This window comes from Ailuropoda melanoleuca, chromosome 3, assembly GCF_002007445.2.
Source record: "Ailuropoda melanoleuca isolate Jingjing chromosome 3, ASM200744v2, whole genome shotgun sequence".
In the NCBI taxonomy this organism is placed as follows: Eukaryota; Metazoa; Chordata; class Mammalia; order Carnivora; family Ursidae; genus Ailuropoda; species Ailuropoda melanoleuca.
In genome coordinates, this window is record NC_048220.1 from 19017556 (window position 1) to 19036229 (window position 18674).

At 38.5% G+C, this 18674-nt stretch overlaps 1 protein-coding gene across 2 annotated transcripts in view; it reads left to right on the top strand.

The window, feature by feature from the left end:
* The window catches only part of ADAMTS19 (ADAM metallopeptidase with thrombospondin type 1 motif 19), a 478977-nt gene that overhangs the window by 212393 nt on the left and 247910 nt on the right, over window positions 1-18674 (top strand). For both annotated transcript variants that reach the window (XM_034655959.1, XM_034655958.1), the window contains exon 5: window positions 13853-13907. The gene's annotated coding sequence lies outside the window, so the exon portion shown is untranslated. The remainder of the gene's footprint in view (window positions 1-13852; window positions 13908-18674) is intronic.

The window sequence follows — 18674 nt, forward strand, 5'->3', positions numbered from 1 at the left end:
CTGCAAACCACACCTTCCCTATTGTAGACAAGAATCCTGTGCATGAAATATTTAAATGTCAGGACAGACAATTCTCTGTATGCTTATGTAGCAATTGGTGTGACATTCAGAGGAAAAAAAGGTAAATGTGGGCTGGAGTAATCTAAAAGACCCTTTCCATCCCCAAATTGTTGTAATAATTCAAAGAAAATTCCAAATAGTCCTGTCATAGATTATCAATAGCCTTAAATAGGATAAACTCTGTCCCAACAATTCCCATTAAGAGAATTTTCCTAAAGAAACAGTCAGTTAAGCATATAATTAAATCTATAAGAGCTTTTTTCAGAATGTTATTCATAATAAAATTTAGCTGTATATATCCACCATTAACTAATCAAGCATATTCTGATAAATTGTTTTGATAGAATACAGTATTTTCAAAACAGTATATAACCAGTTATGCAGTGAAAGACTGTAAAAATAAAAGATGGAAATAAAAACCATCTAGAGTAAGATAATAGCAATAATCTCTGGATAGTTGATTTTTTGGTAATATTTTATTGTATGCTTCTCTATATTAGAAGAGATTCTTTCACAAGAATCATGTATTAGTGACCAGGAAATTTAAATACATAGTGAGTACTTGTCTATTTGTCCAAGAGAATTTCCTTTATTAAAGAAAACTAAAAATCACAGTGGTGATTGCTCCCACGCGCTGCTGTTAACACATACTTTATTTACTAGTCCTTTCTGATTGCACATAAAATCAAAACCTCGATCTGGGTGCTTGGTGGCTCTGTCGGTTGGGATGCTGGGATCAAGCCCCACATCAGGCTCCCTGCTCCATGGGGAGCCTGCTGCTCTCCCTGCTTGTGCACTTGCTCTCTCTCTCTGTCTAATAAATAAATGGAATCTTTAAAAAACAAACAAACAACAAAAAAAAACCCTTGACTTACTGGTATAGCTTGTATCACAAGTATCTGTAATGATTTCTCTTTTTAATTCCTAGAAAGTAATAGTTAACCCTGATATCTTTGCTCAATTTCACATCTATAAGCAAACATGTGACTAGTGATGATTTTGAATTTTATTTTTTGTTTTGTTTCCTTTTTGAATATTTTTCTGTGATATACAGTAGATATAATATCGAGTAAAATGAGTCACTTCGGTTTAATGGATCATAATATTAAAATGCATGCTTTCATTGCTCACATTAAGAGATATTTTCTTTGAATTCCAGTGGGTAGATTTCATTGTCAACCTCAATGAATAACCGCCAATGTGCGTGTTCATCTTTCCTGGAACTGCCAAAACCAACCAACTAACCAACCAACATGTCAGTCACAATCCCATTCATGGTAGGGCACACATAGTATTGATAGTTTTTTGTTTGTTTGATATTTTTTTAAGAGAGAGAGAGCTCACACAAGAGCATGGGGCTGGGGTATGGTGTGGGGGAGAGGGACAAGGGGAGAGGGAGAGAGAGAATCTTAAGCAGGCTCCATGCCCAGCACAACACGGGGCTTGATCCCATGACCCTGTGATCACAAACTGAACCAAAATCAAGAGACAGAGGCTTAACCAACTGAGCCACCCAGGCACCCCCTATTAATAGGTTTTAATTTAACTTTCATTACTATTAAATTGCTAAATATAAACTTGACTTTTATTATAGATTTAAGTTCCTTTCTCTGATAGGCATATGGCTAAGCTGCTTTACATAGGCTTATGATTCATTTGCATTGATTCTGTGAAATACCTGTTGATGTTTTTCAATTACTTTTCTATTTGATAATTGTTTTTATTGATTTACAGGTGTTTATATATTCTGAGTCAAAATCCTGGGTTAGTTTTAGGCGTTATTTTGGCAGTGTGTGGCCTATATTTTTACTCCATGATTGAGCAAACTGACTTTGGAATATTTATCTGAAAGAACTGAAGTCCGCATCTCGAAGAGATATTAGTCCTCTTATGTCTGATGCAGCACTGCTCACAGTAGCCAAGGTGTGGAAACAACCTCAGTGTCCACTGCCAGATGGATAAAGAAAATGTGGTCTATACACTCAGTGTAATACTATGCCACCTTTCGAGAGAAGGAAATTCTGTAAAATGCGACAACAGGGATAAAACTTGAGGATTTGATGTGAAGTGAAATAAGCCAGTCACAGTAAAACAATTACTGCATAATTCCACTTACATGATGTATGTAAAGTAGTCAAATTTGTTAGTAGAGTAGATCTCCTGTTAGGTGTTGGTATCACACTAAAATAAAATAATAAAAAATAAAAGTAATGATTTTTATAATGACGATTAGACATATATGAATATTACATTATTAGCATTCATGGTTATTTCATTGATACTTGACTTTTTAATGAGATATCAGTTGGATCTTAGCTTTGATGATGTTGATGATGGTAGCAGTAGTACTTAGAAGAAGAACGACAACAGCAAATATTTGAGCATGAACTATATATCAAGGTCAGAGCTAGGCTCCTTCAACCTATTTTTGCCTATGATCCTACTGCTAAAATTATTCCAAGAAGAAACAGGTTTAGAGTTATGAAGAAATTCTCCCAAGAACGTAAAGTTAATAAGTAGTGTAGCTAGGATTCAGACTCAGTTCTGCGTGACTCTTGAGTTTATTGATGCTATTCCTCTCCACGCCACCCTAAACAGATGGGTTCAGATTGGAGGCTCTCCAACAGAAGGCCTCCTTCTTTCCATCACCAGTTCCTTGCTTTCTTTTGTCAGTATCCAAGCTCCCCTTTTTTGTTCTACACAACTTCATTAAACAAATTATGTTGGTAGTAGTCAAAAGATGGCAAAAACCATCAGCATCAATGAGAGTAGAATTAAAGTCTTTGCAACAAATGAGAATCAAGCTAATGTAGTGAGCACCTGTGCACTTTTAAAATCTAGAACAGCCTGACTTTATAAGCAGGTGAAGTGTAACTGTGGTGGAAACATTTCTTCTGAAAAGTCATGATTTTTCATCTTCATGTGAAAGTCTGGATAGTGACTTTTGCCTTTTAATATTCCCATGTCGAAAAGTGAGATGTCTTGGGGAAGATTCACTGGGACTTAGTTGGAGGTGAGATTCTGATCTTCTAATGCTGACATTTTGATCCTCTGAGGCCTATAAAATGAATTAGCTGTGTACTGTAGAAAGATTAAGGTGTTCTTAGAAATGGTATTGTTTTTTGTTTGGTTACTTCTAAATCATTTTCAGAACCAAGGAATGATAGAATGTTAGAGCTGGAGAAGGACCACTGGAATAATCTCTTTCTATTCACTTTTTTTAACAATGGAAAATTGTAAAAATGCATTTCAGTGCCATTAATTGACTACCTCACAGTTCCACATCCAGCCAGAGTAGAATAGACCAAAACCAGTAAGGTTCTCTTTTCATAAAATTCAGGGTTCTGATTTTACGCATGAATATTGACTTGTTTGCATAGTGATTTTGTGTATGTGTGTGTAAATATTTGTTAGTCCTAACATAATCCTAAACTAAGTAGGTCAAGATTTCACAGCCAGCTAGACTATATCCAACCATGATAATTAGGGACTTCAACAGAGAGACTCTACAATTAAACCACTCTAATTATGGGTCTGGAATTTTATCATGACTTTCAGCCTGTTTGCATTCATATATCTTGCAGTACTTACATGTAAAAATCATTTGTATCATGGACTTGTTTTATTGTTAGGGAAATTAGTTATTCCTAAGAAATGATTCAAAATAATAAAATCAGCCTATGTGCGTACACTGGAGAGCAAAAAATGGAAAATAAATCAGTGATTCAAGTTACCTATCTAGGTATTTAGAGCTTACTTTTACTTTAGAAATGCATGAAAAAAACACACGAGTCTAGTCATCTGTGTATGCGTGGTCAGCCCGAAGACTCCTCCACGAGACTATGTGATATGGCATCAAGATGTATAATGAGGCCAACATATGTCCTAAAAGCTTGTCTTGCAAAAGGTTGTCCTGTTTACAGTCTTTTTCTGCATACTAAGATATTGCTGTGGCACATTCAGTGTGGACAAAGAGCCTTTGTTAAAACAAAAACGTCCCATCTCCCCTTTTCAGTTATTTGATACCTCGTGGCCACAAGTGATCAAAAGATGTCTGGGTGCTAAAGCAAAGAAATGGAATGAGGCTGTTAGGACGTTTGTACCCAGACTCGTAGGTGGGAAAGTTAGTAAGCTCTGTTTGTGTTTCTGAAGCTTTATAGAGATGAGGATCTCTGGTGTGTTCATTCTTCCAGGGCCCCTTTTGCACATCCTAATCCAGATCTTGCCATTAGCCACAGGTATTCATTTCCGCGACTCCTGAGACCTGCTCTTGGGTGGGAGCTCATTTGTGGATCTTAGATACACTCACTTTGTTTCTCTTGTTATGTAAATGGAGCATCGTATCAATCCTGGAGCTGGCTGAACCACAATAAGAAAGGGGCAGCCAAGACTTAAAAATACTCAATTTGCACAAAAGAAGAACACACGTGTCTACAGAGATGGTTACCAACAATTCCTATCCCTGCTCATGCATACCATTCCTTCCATCAAGTGGTGAGGTGTATGGTCTCAACCATTGAACCTAGCTAGACTTGCAATTTACTTTGACCAATAGAATATGGCAGAAGTGATCTTGTGGGATGTGTGACACAGACGTTAAGAGACCCTATAGGTTACCATTTTACTATCTTGGAAACTGGCTACCATTTAAAGAAGGCCAGCTATCTCTGGAGCATGAGAGACCCCAAAGGGAGAGAGGGAGGCCCAGGGGCTTCCAGCCATTTCAGCAGCCTCATGAAACTGAGGTCATCTTGGACCTTCCAGCAGACTCCATGTAGAGCAGAACAGTGGGGTTGAAGACAACCAACCCTCAGAGTCATGAGAAATAATAAACTGTGGTTGTTTTAAGCTTCTAATTTTGGAGGTAGTTTGCTATCCAACAATTGATAACCCAGATAGAATTCTACCAGAGTTGGCACAGCAGATAATCTAATGTCAGCCCACTCTGCTCAGTGAAACTGTTTTTTGTTTTTTCGATTTTTTTTTGGACTCTCCACTCCACTGATACCTGTGGTTACAACATTTTCAGACTTTCATTTCTGAGGCACTGCTCTCTCCTGATTCTCTTCTCATCTTCATTCTTTTTCATCTCCATTTTCAATCCCCTTCCTCATCTCACCATTAAATATGGGTGGTTCCAAGGTTTGAATCTTGTCTTCCTTCCCTTTTTGTTGTATATATTCTCCCTTTCTCCCTTCCTTCCTTTTTCTCTTCCCTCCTTTCTTTCTTCCTTCCTCCCTCCCTCCTTCTCCCTTCTCTCTCTTTCTTTCTTTCTTTCTTTCTTTCTTTCTTTCTTTCTTTCTTTCTTCTTTCTTTCTTTCTTTCTTTCTTTCTTTTTCTTTCTTTCTTTCTTTCTTTCTCTCTCTCTCTCTCTCTCTCTCTCTCTCGCTCTCGCTCTCGCTCTCTTTCTAAGCGCTACACCCAGTGTGGGGCTTGAACTCATGACTCCAAGATCAAGAGTCACATACTCAACTGACTGAGCCAGCCAGGTGCCCTGGTATGTAATCTCATATTCTCTTTCATGCCTCCCTTCATAACTCATGTCTTCTCCCACCACATTATTTTCCAAGCCCCCAGAATTCCTAGTCCAAACCAGATCTCTTTCCCATCTTTCAGACTCTTATCATGAACTGTGAGCCCATTAACTCTGTTTAAATATCTTAAGTATTTCAAACTTGGTCCTAAACTAAGCTCTTAAATCCTTTCCCAAAAATTGTGAGTGTGTGTGTGTATGTTTGCATGTGTTTGTGTATATGGTTTTTAAATTATTACTTAGTCTATTTATTTACTTTGCTGTCCGCTCTCCTTCGGAGCTGCACGTCTGGGGTGGTCTGTCTTCCTGTTGTCCCTCTTTCACAGTTCATCAGCCACTGTGTTCTTACAACTCTAACTGGAATGTGTCTCTCAGACCCATCTCTTCCTTGTTTTCTGATTTAACCTAAAGTCCTCAATATTTTATATACCTGAACTAAATGAGCTGTCTCCTAGATTTTTTTCTTGTCTTCCTTCTTACTTCAGTTAAACAGAGTTTGCCAAAATGTAGAAAGTCATGCAATGTCCTTTCTTAAATTATTAAATGGCTCCCTTAACTTTCGCTGAGCTCTCTGCCTGGTATACTAGGTACAATAACAGAGATGCACCGTAGTAAGTCTGTGAGTGTTTAACAACCTGCTCTCCGTGGGAGAAGAAGAGGGTATGGGTATAATATACACAAGTACATATGCATACACTTGTGTGTGCATGCGTATCTATAAACATAAGTTCGGTATATTTCAGTGATGTAAAGCATACGTCATATACATGCACAGCATACAGTTTACAAATAAAATAAACATGAAATACTTCTATAAATCCCAGATAGCCAGTTGATTCTATTAGGCGGCTTTTGTTGATTTTTGCTGAACTGTTGTTCTGTCTGGAGCCAAGCTGTAATTGCAGTTGATAAACAGCTTTAGTTCTGACGTGAATGTTAATGATATTTTTATTTACGTTAGTGATTAAGATGAACGTGAACAAGGACGGCATGTGTTGGAACTTCACTTGCTCGTCAATGACGTAAGCAGCTTGGCTTAATCAGGAAAGAGTTTTGTAATCCTGGAAGTATCTTTGCTCAATTTTTTTGCTCTATTTACAATGTAACAGCTGTAGGTACAACATATTTTTAGTGCAATCTGCATAAACATATTCTCCATCACTTTCTTAAGCCCAGACAATCAATAACAGTAAGAGAAACTCCGTTTGTAGTGTTTGCTGATTTTTCCTGCCATAAATGCTCCCACGATGCCACATTCAAGCTACTAACATGATGTCACCGTATGAGGGTCGGAAAGAGATGCACAGTGGCACAGCATTATTCAGTATTTCTGCCATTCATATGCAGTGGACATAAATAACCTCAAAAGCCTTCCTAAGAGTTGCATTAAAGTAACTGGCAAGTTAGAAGGTTTGAATATGATCTCTGTTTTTAACATAATTTATTTGATCAAAACTTTATATTATGTGACACTTAATAATGGCTGTATCAACCAGCTGGCAAAATTCCCCAACTCTGAATAATTGGTACGCTTTATCCAGTTTTCTTAGCTGATCCAGCACTCCACTTGGTGGGCCCAGGTTCTGGATCTGTTGGCCTCTGCAGGAAACTCGTGGGTTTGGGCCGCAGCGACAACTGAGCTCTTGGCCCTCGTCCTCACATGAAGAATTCCTGCTAGGTTTTCACTTTCTGAATGAAGCCTTGCTGAATCTGTCTGTCGCCTGTGCAGAGAGAACCGACTTCCTTGATGCCTCACTCTTAGTATTTAGGTGTCTCTACCTCCTGCAACATCTATCACATGTATAGTGAGTATTTATCATTTTCTTACCGCACTCACAGTCTCCAGGGTCCATAGAGAAGTACTGGGACCCGTAATAGGAGTTCTCTTTGTTGTCTGGGAATAAATGTATCAAAGGTGAGTGAGCTGTTAAGGCTGACAGAAAACAGGAAACTGAAAATTATCGCCAGAATGTAGGACTCTCTAGCCTCCTGGACAAACCGTCTCTTGACCTTATCTAGCAGGAGAAAATCAAAGCGCCTCCCGGTGGGGTTAGTGAGAGAGCACTGAAGAGGAACAGAGCCGTCTGTCAGCACGCGCCTTTACTAAAGGATCAGCCGGGCCTTAGAAGACTGAAAGGACTTCAAAAGACTCTCCTTCAGAGAATCTGGCAAGATACTGCGTTATAAACTTCGTTGGAAATTTTTAAGGGCCAAGAGTAGGCAGAGATAACAGAATCCTTAGTCTTCCAGGAGCCTTCTGTGCTTCTGATTAGGATTTCCTTAGCACATGCCGCACCTAGGAATCAATGAGCGGTATTATGACGCCTTCCAACAAAGAAAGTGAAACACCTGTCAGCAAGACTGCAGAGCGGTTGTGACACACCACACGGTACCCCTGACACGCTTGGAGTTTAACAATAAAGCAGCAGAGACCGGATCTTGTCTACATTGTCTTCTTCCATTTTACTGTGTAGCTTGTGTTTGAACATGTTCTGTGATGGGGGAACTCACTACATCTATTACTTTTAATGCTCTATTTGGCAAAATGTAAACCAGGAAGGCTGATAATAGAATTCTGTAACTAAGCCAGGCATTTATCGTCATGGCTGTATTACTTTGAAACCCACTCTGCTGGCCTGGACGAAGGTTGGCAAAAGATGATAACACTACCAAAGTCCTGTCTGTCCACAGGGAGTCCTTGCCCACAGGGCAGATAAAGACTAATTCGAAAATCTCAGTGCTGCTCACACTGAAGCCGTATGATCACAATGTGACGAGGTTGGTGGGATCGCTTTTTGTTTACGTAGTGTGAATCTTTGAGGTTGCCATGGATCGATAATACTAAAAATGAATACATCTGTCAGACACCTACTGTGTTTAGCAGGGATTGTCACTAATTTTGTAGCATTATTAAAGCTTAATCCTTGCGATAAATGAAGACATTTGCGACAGGTTGAATATTTTCATATTGTATCAGGAACTTGTAGAAAATATTATATCTAGTATCTATATTTCTAGAGTCCAGAGACTCAGTGAGATGGATTTACTTGCCCAAGATGACATAGACTAGAATTGGCAGACCTAAATTTGAATGTAGGCTTATTTCCAGAGTTACATTCTTTGACCTGTGCCTTTAAATAAAGAGATGCTTCATTCATCAGACATTAAAGTTGTACTTTAATAGTTCACACTATTAATAATTAGTTGTAAGGCAATAACGTCATCTTTATGTATAGAAATTAGTAACAAGAATGTAACTCGTTTGCCCCCAGGCTCACCTAGAAACATCTGAAATATCTGGACGTCGATCCTCATGTCTACACATATTCAGACATTCACATAAATGCAGAACATTATGGAACTCCTCACTGTCTCCTGTGTAGACTTTTTATTGGTCTGAGTATTAGTATCTTTTGTTCAGCAAACAGTATTGACCAAGAATCGGGCATTATGCTAAACACTGCGGGCACCTCAGTGAGCAAGGCAAGTAGAATTCCTGTCGCCCAAAGAACGAGCATTTTAGCTTAAGAAGGCAGGTTGTAGGGGCGCCTGGGTGGCGCAGTCGTTAAGTATCTGCCTTTGGCTCAGGGCCTGATCCCAGCGTTCTGGGATCGAGCCCCACATCAGGCTCCTCCGCTAGGAGCCTGCTTCTTCCTCTTCCACTCCCCCTGCTTGTGTTCCCTCTCTCGCTGGCTGTCTCTCTCTGTCAAATAAATACATAAAATCATTAAAAAAAAAATCTTTAAAAAAAAAGGCAGATTGTAAACATACAGATAAAAAGGGAACATGTCAGTAACTATGATCATTACAGATGGCGGAAGTGGTTAGGAAGGAGGAACACAGTGTGACACTGCAGAGAGGATAATCGGAAGGCGACGACTCAAAGCAAAGTAATATGTTGCTGCTCTTTTCTTCAATAGCAGTGGTGTCAATAAAGGACATAGCTGAGGGTTTCTAAGAAGGAAAAAAAAATCGTTGGTAGATATTTACTTCAACCTCCCTGCACGATAGGAGTGATTTTTTTAAAGAGTCCATTCTTTCATTCACAATGATGCATTGATTGATGTTCCAGGTGTTTGCAAAAAGGAAGAATTTAGCAAGTGATAACCTTTACTTAAAACCTTAGTGTTTGTCAGCAACTTATGGTTTTTAATAGGTAGTCAATGATATTTTGTTTCTATTTAAAAAACAACTATAGTCCTCTGTCTGCGGTGGAGACAGAGTTACAGCTAGAGACGTTTGGAATCCTTTGGAAAAGTGCCATGATGGATTCGGAAGAGCCAGGTGCCCTGGTCAGCTCTGGGTCCTCAGTCCCTGGGATGTGTCCTTGCACAGGTCATAACCAGTTTTTACAATCAGTAAAATGAGAGTGTTGCATTCCTGACCCAATGATTACTGAGATTCCAGTTGTAACAGTCTCTGAATGTGTGTTGAGATTCACACAAAACAACTGCATAGATATGTCAATGATCTAGCTCTGGAGAAGGGGAGAGAATTTGGGAAAGTCAAGTAGGGAACACAATTGTTGATCTGGACTATCTTTTAATATTTTGGATATTGGTTTGGAAATTTTAAACACCTCACTCGAAAGCCGTTGGGTGTAGATACTGCCTAATTCATAATTTCCCAGTCCAGCATTTTCATTTCGAAAGGAAACTGCAGCTCAGAGGCAGGAACGGCGCAGCCATTGTCCTGGTGGTCATGGCTAAACTGATACCAGGGCTCAAGCTGTAACTCAGTTCTTCTTCTTCTTTTTTTTTTAAAGATTTATTTATTCATTTGAGACAGAGAGAGGGAGAGAGTACAAGGAGCAGTAGGGGCAGAGGGAAAGAGCCCCAAGCAGATTGCCCCTTGAGTGGAAGAGATGGACATGGGGCTTGATCTCAGGACTCTGAGATCATGACCTGAGCCAAAATCAAGAGTCAGAGCTACCCAGGTGCCCCCAGACGTAACTGAGTTCTTGAGCTGTGAACATAGGTGTCTCTTAGGTTAACTCTGGATCATGTCCTTTCACATATCAATTTTAAAATCTGAATCAACCCTATTGTTTCTGACTTTGTTTCTTTCTTTTTTCTTTATTATAAATTAATTAATTCATGACATTCATGTTTTGGAGATACAATTTAACCAATGTCATGAGAACTTTGTTATTCCAGACCATCTGACCATATCTCCAAATCAGTGCCTATGAAAAAAGGGTAGGGAAGTAGGTTGTAATTTAATTTGCCTGATTTGTTCTTTCTCATTACTTTTGAACTCTACTCTTTTGTTAATGATATAACCAATCATGGCACTATCACTGTAACACTGTCTGTTCTGTCTACACAGAATTTCACGTTTTATATATGACATCTAATTCTAGCCGTGTACAAAAAAAGGAGTCAAGTTTCACAGTGTTTCTTTGTGAACATATTCTTTATACCATTCCCAACAAACTAGAGTTATAATCATGAACACTCTTGTAAAATTCTCCGAATAATCTGGCTGCCCCACAGAAATAAACCGTATGCCCAAACAAAAACCTGTGCACTAATGATTATTCATAATCATCAAAGGATGGACGCAACTCATATCAAAGGATGACTGGATAAACAAGTGTGGCACATCCAGACAACAAATGTTATTTGGGTATAAAAAGAAATGAAGTCCTGATGTATGTCAACTTAATGGAAAGTGAAAAAAACAGTCCTAAGGCACTGCATATTGCATTATTTGTTTATAGGAGATGTCCAAAACATGAAAATCTATAGAGACAAAAGGTAGGTTAGTGGTTACTAGGGGCTGGAAGAAAGAATGGAAGAGACAGCTATTTGGCTACAGGGTTGCTTTTAGGAGTGATGAAAATGTTCTAAAATTAGATCATGATGGTAGTTGGGTATTTCTGTGAATAAACTGAAGATGTATATTTTGCTTATACTTTATACTTTAGATCAGTGAATTCTATAGTATATGAATTATGTCTCATTAAAACTGTTTAAAAAATTATCTGTCTACATTGGCCTCTCTCTACTACCAAGAACTTATGACATACAATGGAAATGATAGATTTTTCAAATATAATTTAGAAATATAATACCCATAAATAAAAAATGATTCAGTAGTTAAGTGAAATACTTTTTGCAAGGCTTTTTGTTTCATGCTTTTGATTCCCAGAAAAGGTTGAAATTGATTCAGGAAGGTAGTCACAAAATTGCGTTTATTTCATTTGCTGACCTGGGAGACAGAGAGCAAGAAAGTAGAGAAACAAAGAGGCAGCATAGAGAAAGAAAATGACAGAAACATAGTAATTACCCTCTTGCTAGCAGTTTTGGAAAGGGTAACGTTATTTGATCTTGATATAACTCCATCCTTTATCTTAAAGCAGATGTACGACAATGGTTTCTGGTCTGGAATGCAAAGTTTTATAGTTTAAAAGCAATTTATCTAACTAGTCTTTAAAATTCTGAAGTCATTTAGAAATGTAAACTGAAAAGCTTTTTAAACAGCATTCTTCCTATATGGAAATAAAAGGGACGAGAGCAAAATACAAACTTTGACATTTGACTGCATTTATAACCCTGGCACATTCAGTAAACATTTTGATAATGTTGAATTAAAGTTTAAACAAATGACAAAGATATGTTCGAAACTTGGGTTTCTTAACTTATACTTTACATCTGAGTAGTTACTTCCCTAACTTTTATATCATGTTCCAAAAAGGAAATATGTAATGCACGAATCAGTCATTTTAATTAGCTGAGTTCTAAAATTTGCTAGCTTAAATATAGAACGAGTAAAAGATAAGTAAATTAAATCAATAGTTCAGGTATATATTTTATTTACTCATTTTCCTTCGCGTGTGTGTGTGTGCTCAACCAATTTTGAAGGATGGTCTACCAGCTCTCCTTTTTTCCCTTCTAATGAGACCTTAACTCAAGCAACCAATTCCCATATATTATTTCAGTTCCACCAGTATTATTAATATACATTCTGTGATATTAGAACTGTTGTAAATATTAGAATTTTAGGCGCGCCTGGGTGGCACAGCCATTAAGCATCTGCCTTTGGCTCAGGGCGTGATCCTTGCGTTGTGGGATCGAGCCCCACATCAGGCTCCTCTGCTATGAGCCTGCTTCTTCCTCTCCCACTCCCCCTGCTTGTGTTCCCTCTCTCGCTGGCTGTCTCTCTCTCTGTTAAATAAATAGATAAAACCTTTAAAAAAAATTAGAATTTTAAAAAATGGTCACTTCTACTTCCGTGGAAGATACACACATATAAGAAATAAGGGATTTAAGCTATCTATAACACATGCCATAAAAAAGGTATCTGAGAGCCCCGTGAAAATACCTGGGAAGGAGAAGTAATTACTACTTGAGGGAATCTTGTCAGACTCTTTTCAGGAGAAGCAGTTAGGCTGGCTTTTGACAGAAGGGTAGGTCAGGTTAGACAAGTAACTGGGGGTGGGATGGCGAGGGGGGGGGATTAAGAAAGCATGCAGAAGAAAGTCTCAATAAGAAGCAGTAACTCCGGGGCGCCTGGTGGCACAGCGGTTAAGCGTCTGCCTTCAGCTCAGGGCGTGATCCCGGCGTTATGGGATCGAGCCCCACATCAGGCTCCTTCGCTATGAGCCTGTTTCTTCCTCTCCCACTCCCCCTGCTTGTGTTCCCTCTCTCGGCTGGCTGTCTCTGTCTCTGTCAAATAAATAAATAAAATCTTTAAAAAAAAAAAAAAAAAGAAGCAGTAACTCCAAGCAGGGCATATTCTGAGCTCAAGTAAATTGGTCTGGTCGGGGGCTCTTTAGTCTTCTGTGGTTCAGCTTTCCTTCCCTTTGGGACATCCTCACTCAGCAAGGTGCCAAGCGGCCAGAAAGCACCTTGCCACAGCGCTCTCTGGGCTCAGGCTTCCCAGAAAGAGCTTCTCTAGGGTTGTATGAATCTGAGGCTCGTGGCACTTGGCCCATTTTTCAGGATGACTATAAGAACCTGTACTTTTATGCTCCATCACTCTGTCACTCCTTGCTGTTTCTAGACTTTTCTGGTACGGTTCAGGCACTGGATTGCTTGCCTCTGAAGAAAACCTTGAAGACGAGGCGCCCACACTGCGTGACGCAGCAAATACTCTCACAACTCATGTGGTCTTACAAAACCTGCTCTGCAAGCTTCCACATCTCAGTTTTATGAATAAATGCATTTGAAAAACATAATTCTGTAACATTGCTTTTATTTATTTATTTATTTATTTTTAATCTGCCAAGGATAATGGAATCTTTCTCCATTCTAGGGGAGAAACAGAGCAAAGAAGATATTCATCACACAATTTGAATGAAGGATGACTGGTAGGTTAATTAATTTTCTTCCACTAAGAAATTTGGACTCTGTTGCTAGACAGAGTTTGGAACACGATCCACACAAATCACTAAGCCACTGATTTGATTATAAAAGTAATTTTTAAATGACTTCATTTTTTTTTTACATTGGTGATTCAATATTGTTAGGAAAAGGAGTAAACTACACAATTCAACACTTGCATTCTGAGGAATGTATAAAAAGAAAGAAGCACACATCAAAGGTATACATGTAGTGTTTAAAAATAGACACCCACAATCAGAATCCGGGGATGTACTGTATGGTGACTAACATAATATAATAAAAAAAAATCTTTATAAAAAAAATAGACACCCACAAATTCTCATAGTCTGTGAAAATTTTCAAGCTATCCCCTTAGTCAAATTCACCGACAAGCATCCATTTCCGATATTAGTGGATGTATAGATCTTTTTAAATGTCGGATAAATGCATACACTTATCCTATGTTCACATACACATGTGGATCAGTGAGTGCTTCCTCCTGTGAGCTCTCTAAAAACACAGAATCTCTTGCTTCCTCATGGCTAATTTGCATACTTGGGCTATGTCAGGAGATCTCACAGGGCCTTGGCACTCAGTAAATACTGTCTGTTAGCAATACTATAACATAAGAAACTTCAGAATGATAGACGGGCTTTCCAGAAGTCATCAACAGCCTATTTCATTTTATTACATGCAAGCCTCAAGTTTACTGACAAAATTAGCATTGCATTATCTTGGATGATAGTATGTTTCATACTCATTTTCTTTCTGTTTGAAAAAAATCCAGTTGGCCCAGTTGGTTAAGCGTTGGACTCTTGGTCTTAGCTCAGGTGTTGATCTCAGGGTTGTGAGTTCAAGCCCCATGTTGGGGCTGGGAGTGGAGCCTACTTAAAAAAATAAAACAGGGGCGCCTGGGTGGCTCAGTCTTTAAGCATCTGCCTTCGGCTCAGGGCATGATCCCAGGATCCTGGGATCAAGCCCCACATCAGGCTCCTCGGCTGGGAGCCTGCTTCTTCCTCTCCCACTCCCCCTGCCTGTGTTCCCTCTCTCGCTGGCTGTCTCTCTCTCTCTGTCAAAGAAATAAACAAAATCTTAAAAAAAAAAAACAACACAAAAAAACTGGTAAAAAAGAAGGAAGGAAAGGAAAGAAGGAGGAAGGAAGGAAGAAAGAAAAGAAAAAGGGAGAAAGAAAGAAAGAAAGGAGGAAGGAAAGAAAGAAGGAGAGAAAAAAATCCAGATATAATGCTTTCATGAAGCTTCTGAGTGTTGGTAAAATCCATTCCATCTTTCCACATTCAAGCAATGTTGGTCCATGTGACTTTTTAAAAATATTGGACATTTTCAAATATATAATACACTTGAACAGTTATCCTCCAAAAGCCTACTGAGTTTATCTCTAGCCCCACCAACGTCACTCCTATTCCAGTTAGTTTTGATGGAAATCACCATTTGTGCAGGACACTCTTGGTTTTAGCACTACAAGTTCCAAGTCTCAGAAAGCCTCTCAATCCTGGGGCACCTGAGTGGCTCAGTCGGTTAAACATCTACCTTAGGCTGGGGTTGTGATCCCAGGGTCCTGGGACCGAGCCCCACATTGAGCTCCTTGCTCGTTGGAGAGTCTTCTTCTCCCTCTCTCTCTGCTACCGTTTGTACTCTCTCTCTCTCTCTCTCTCAAATAAATAAGTAAAATCCGCCTCCCCCCAAAAAACCCCTCTCAATCCTGGGAAAACCAGTAGAGTTGGTCACCACAGATATTAACACACCTAAAAACTTTCATTCTCATCAAAGGACACATCACTGTTCACTTTCTTGAATTGTCATATTTTTAAAAACAATTTGTTTTCAGATTAGGATCCCACTAAGGTGCATAAATTGTGATTGGTTGATATGCCTCTTACATTTTCTTAGTTTTATTATTTTGTTCTATTTTTAATCTACAGAGTCTCTCTCTCACCCTCTGTCACTCCAGTTTTTTTCACTGAAGAAACAGGTTGCTTATCACATACAGTTTCCCACAGTGTGTATTTTGCAGATTTCTCACGGTGTGGTTTACTATGTTCCACTGGCCCTTATTTATCCTGTACATTTCTAATTAGATTCAGAGTCTTGGCCACATTCATGTTACCATTTGCTTGGGGGTGGACAGGACTACATGGCAGTGCGTACTTCGTCATCCGTCATCCATGTCTGCCTGATGGTATAAGCCACTGGTTAATATTGCCTAGACTCATATATGGTCTTATGATATTTGGAATAAACAACTCAATACAAAAATATTTGAAGAGTACTTAAAAGTTACATAGGTCTTGCATAATTATGACATTCCCCATTTCTACCCAGCCCTGAAGATGGAAATTGTTGCATTTTTGTTTCCAAAGAATTCCAACTCATACATATTAAAATTAACTTATTTCTTAAGTGTACTATCACTTTAAAAGGGAATTCTTAAGGCTAAAAAAAAAAAAACCAAAAACCCTGCACATATATGGACTTATTCTAGTATACAAGTAGGGGAAAAAGTATTTCAGAGTGTGGCCTCGTTTTTGTGCTCCTTCTAATAACATGTCATAAACAGTCATTCAGGGGACTTTCTTATTTACTTATAGGAATACTCTGTTTACTAATGATATCAGTCATTTTGAGATATTATATATGTTGCAAATATTTTTCCCAGTGTCTATCTTTTTATTTCTTTGAGGGGAGTTTGGTCTTTAAAAGTTTTTGATTTTGCCACTGTTATCTCTAATATTCTTTTAAGCTTTCTTGGTTCCCTTTCTTCTTTAGTAATGCCTAGGGATTAGTACTCATTTAGAGATTGAGATTTTCTAAATCATGCTTAAGTTTCTATAAACACCTTTAATAAATTGAGAAAATGTATTAGTGTATGGAGTAGTACCTAGCCGATAATTTTAGGTTTTTTATCCCCGAAGAAATGCTAAAGTACCAGATTCATTAACTTAATGAGGTTACATTAATCACTTGGAGAAAATGGCCAGCACGGAAGGCAGAAGTCCAAAGGAGGAAGTAACACGCTGATGGCAAAGAGCTTTAATTGTGAGTGCTGGCTTAGATCTGTTGGTAATGAGACCTGCAACAGAATGCTGTGAATATGTGTAACTATGAACTTATCTGGATTTGGGGAGAAACAATACTGTGATTAATTAATAATGCCAACCATAGAATGGGAAGAGGGAATGATGGTACACTTGCCATTTATTTTCCAAATGGCAGATATCCTTTCCAAAACCAATTCTTTACCAAGCTCTAGCATCATCATTTATGTCAGTTTCCTAATATTACCACCATATGCTAGATGTACTAAAGGATGCAAGGAAGTACAACAGTAACTTTATTTATGTTGATGTTTACATTAACCTTGAAAAAAAAACCTGTGTACCAAATATTATTGCTTGGTGCCTTTTAAACATTTATGTGGGAATTATTTGATTTTTGTAGTAATACTCCACAGTCAGTGAAGTTGAGACAATTCTTTGTGAGAAGACATTCAGGTCATTATATGGGTACATCTTGAAAAAATTAAGTCCGTTTCATTATAGTGAATGTGCAAACTAGCCAACAGGAATCTTAATCACTGGGCTATATCTCATGTGAGTATAGAAAAAGCTCCCAAACTAGTTATCCTGAAAATTACCACTGTCAGAGTAGTTAGACCTCAGAAAATTTGGGGACTGGCCAGTTTTTCAAAATCCAAAGGGACCCTCCTAACTCCCCCCTCTGAATAAGAAGCTTACCAATATCCATCTTGTTAATTTTTATCCACTACATTTCTGCCTCTTTACTACATGTATTTTTGCCTTGGGTTTCTTTCTGTTCCCTCTGCCAGACCAGTCACTCACTCTTTCCCGTGAAGGTCTCCTTGGCTCATGCTTACACATGGATCCTGTTTCCTCCTGTGCTCACTCAGCCTCTTATGGTCTCTTTTCCTCTCTTTAGCTCTCTGTTCCCACTACCAAGAAAATACCTCTGACTCTACAGTTCAGCTTACCAAGAGAAAGGAATTGGTTACAGACCAATTATAATGTATTCATATCTAACCAGAGGGATGGCCCCCTTACAACAATGTCATGTCACCTTACAAGAAAGGAAATTCTGGAGCTTGGCCTAATGTACATTTACTTTTCAGAATATTGAATTTTAGTATGAAATGTGAACAGGTCTGCAGTTTGTAAAAGACAGGTAAAGAAATTTCAAGTATAAATAAGGGTCTAGTAAGCAAAGATTTTTTTAGATATAGGCAGAATTCATAGGATGTGTTCACTAATGATAAGTACTTAGTACTTATTAGCATATTAATCCTAAACATAGAAAGGAGTAGACAGTATTCCACTGTATGACTATATCAGATTTTCTTTATCCATCTGTAGTCGACATTGGTCTCTGTCCATATTTTGGCTCTTGTAAATAATGCTGTAGTTAATATGGGGGTGCATATATCTCTTTGAGTTAGCGTTTTTGTTTCCTTCAGGTAAATACTCAGAAGTGGGATTGCTGGATCATATGGTAGTTCTATTTTTAATTTTTGAGGAACCTCTATGCTGTTTTTCATAGTGGCTGCACCACTTTAAATTCCCGTCACCAGTGTATAAGGGCTCCAATTTCTCCATATCCTTCCCAACTCTTGTGATCCATTTGCAACAACGTGGCTGAGCCTGAATGACATTGTTCTAAGTGAAATAAGTTGGTCACAGAAGGACAAATACAACATGATTCCCCTTACATGAGGTACCTAAAAT